This window comes from Gavialis gangeticus, unplaced genomic scaffold, assembly GCF_001723915.1.
Source record: "Gavialis gangeticus isolate Ggan-Ray unplaced genomic scaffold, GavGan_comp1, whole genome shotgun sequence".
NCBI lineage: Eukaryota > Metazoa > Chordata > Crocodylia > Gavialidae > Gavialis > Gavialis gangeticus.
In genome coordinates, this window is record NW_017729027.1 from 23611563 (window position 1) to 23614533 (window position 2971).

Genomic DNA, 2971 nt, shown 5'->3' on the forward strand with positions numbered 1-2971 from the left:
GCTGGCTCAAGCAATTCTGGGGACTGAGGGGAAATCAGAGTTTGTGCTCCACACCCCTCAAATTTCGTCTAGACCCAGGTCTCCTCCGGAAAGCATTACCTTGGAGGTGGTTGAGGTTGTGGAGGCAAGTGGCTCAGCTGAGGCAGCTCCTCCTGCTGTTGTGCCTCAGCCTACTGGGGAGTGGGATAAGGCAGGATCCTCACCCTCAACCCAGAAGCGGGCAAGTATCATAGTTTGGGAGCATTTTGAACTGGCAGATGATCCCAGGTTTGCCATCTGCCAGCACTGCTGAAGGCACATCAGCCAGGGCAAGAACGTAAAACACTTTTCTACCACAGCAATGCTGCTGCATCTGAGGAGGCAGCAAACCCTTGCCCTTCTTGCTGCTCAGCCTGGCACCAGTGCAAACATGCTGAAAGGGAAGTCCCTTGCTAGTTCCAAAGTTCCCTTCCCCCCAAACCAGAGGCAGGCCACCCTGGACCAGTGGGAGAAAGCTGCAGACAGAGGAGGGTGAGTTGCAAAGGTGAGTGAGATCACCCAGACCACTGGGGAGATGCTTGCTCTGGATAGCCAGCCTTTCTCCTTAGTTGAGCTGCCAGGGTTCAGGTGGCTCATAGCACTTCTAGCCCCATCTTACAAAGTGCCTGCATACACCACCTTTAGCAGGATGGTGGTGCCCACCCTGTATGAGGCATGCAGGGGGTACTTGAGGGAGGAGCTGCACAAGGCAGGGCTGCAGGTAGCCTTGCACTTCACCTCTGACATCTGGAGCAGCCAGGGGACGATCACGCCTACCTCTCCCTCACAGGGCATTGGTGTGATCAGTCAGGCCATCAGTGGGCTCTACTGGAAGCCAAAGTGCTGGATGAGTCCCACACAACAAGGGAGATCATGGGGGCCACTGAGACCCTTAGCACTGGCAACACCCTCCTCAGCCAGGTGATCCCCATAGTAAGGGAACTGGAGAACCAAATGGAGAAGTTCCTGGGGTTCAGTGTTTCTGGCTGAGGCAGACCACTGTCACCAGACATGCAGGCACTGGTGAGGCAGCCAAAGGAGGACATCAGGAGAAGGCTGTATCCCTTGCGGTCCAGTATGATCCACATGGTGGCGGGCATATGTGACCCTAGTGGAAAGGGGAGCATGTGCATTGGCAACACCAAAACCCTCAATCACTGGATGCAGGTGATGGTGAACAAAGTCAGGGAGGCCGAAGTTCAGAGGTGAGGGGATGTGGAAGAGAGGGATCCACTTTTCTGTTGCAGAACTCCCAGCACCAGCACAAGCACCAGCACCAGCACCAGCACCAGCCAGTCTCCTCCATGCCAGCCACTGTCAACATGGGCCATGGGCAGGGATTCAATGCTGGGGTCTAAACTCACTAGAATCCAGCCGCGGGCAGGTAGCACTGAGGCTCCAGTGGCTAACTAGCTCACTGAGGATGTGGAGCCACTGGACTGTGACCCCTTGACCTACTGGGCAAGCCGCAACCAGATGTGGCAGGATATGGCCACAGTTGCCTGGCAACACCTGCCCTGTCCACCGACTACTGTTCCAAGCGAAAGGATGTTCAGCATTGCTGGGGATGTTGTGACACCCCACCGCACCTGCATAGATCCTGCTTTGGTGGAGCACCTGGTGTTCCTAAAGATGAACCTCCCGCTGCTGGGGTCCCCCAAGCTCCACCTGCAGATGGACTAAGTGCCCGCCCTATTCCATCTGCACCAATTTCCTTTTCTGAGTTTTTTAACAGCCAAATAATTCCCCACTCTCAACTGGAGGGAGCATTAACTGCATCAGCAGTCAACAGGGGAAGACTATGTCCCTGCTGAGCTCATTCCCCTGCCAGGACAAACTTAAAGGTATGGGATTGGGGCTATGGGGAAGGAGGAGTCCCCAGGTCCTAGGCATGACCACTAAAACTGCACCCTTCCAGGGTAGAGAGGCCTGGTGGGACTGCTGGTAGAGTGGCAGCCCTGTAAATGCCAGGGCCAATGATCCCCTTGTGAAAGGCAGGTAGGAGGCATCATAACCTCCAGCTAATGCATGCATGCATACAGTCCCGGCTGCGGAACAGCCAGACCTGTCACATCTTTGGCAGGCCTGATGTTTTCTGGTTGCAGTACTGTTGTGATGCTCCCAGTGAGTTCAGCTTATCTGCCTGGGGTGCCAGCTTTTGCATTGAAAAACCCTTTGTCAGGCTGAGGAAGCACCTGCTATTCATCTTGGATGGAAGGAATAATAAAAAAGTCAGAGGCTGGCCTGGAATGCAGCGCAGGCAAGAAAGCCAGTCAGCCTTACCGGGGAAGGGGGCTGCAGGAAGACGAGAAGACACCACCCAAGCAAGACAGGTGACAAATGCAAGGAGTGCCCAGGTAAGAAACAGGGGTCCAGACAGTCTCCCAAATTGGGGGGTGGCACACACAGCTAGGCAAGGCCTTAAATGCCTATGTATCAATGCTCATAGTATGGGGAACAAACAGGGGGAACTCACCCTCAAAATAGCCAGTTCAAACCCAGACATAATAGAGCTTACAGAAATGTGGTGGGATTCATCCTATGATTGGGCAGTTAGCATTAGGGGCGATAGGCTTTACAGGCGGGATAGAAAAGGAAGGAAAGGTGGGAGTGTGGCGCTCTATGTCAAGGAGCAATACACATCCTCTGCCAGCAGAATGGGGTCAGAGGAGGGGCAAGCTGAAGTGCTCTGGGTCAAGATACAATGGGACCGTGGGGAGAGGGATCTAAAGGTGGGGGTCTACTACAGACCCCACAACCAAGGGGAGGAGCTGGACTGGGAATTTTTGGGCCAGCTTGCAGAGGCACTTAAGGCAAGGGATGTAGTTGTCATGGGTGATTTAAATTACCTGGACATCTGCTGGGACTAAAAGTCAGCCAGGTCGGACTGCTCCAGGAGGTTCCTGGCCGAGATACAGGACCTCCATTCAATTCAGGAGATGCACAGTCCCAC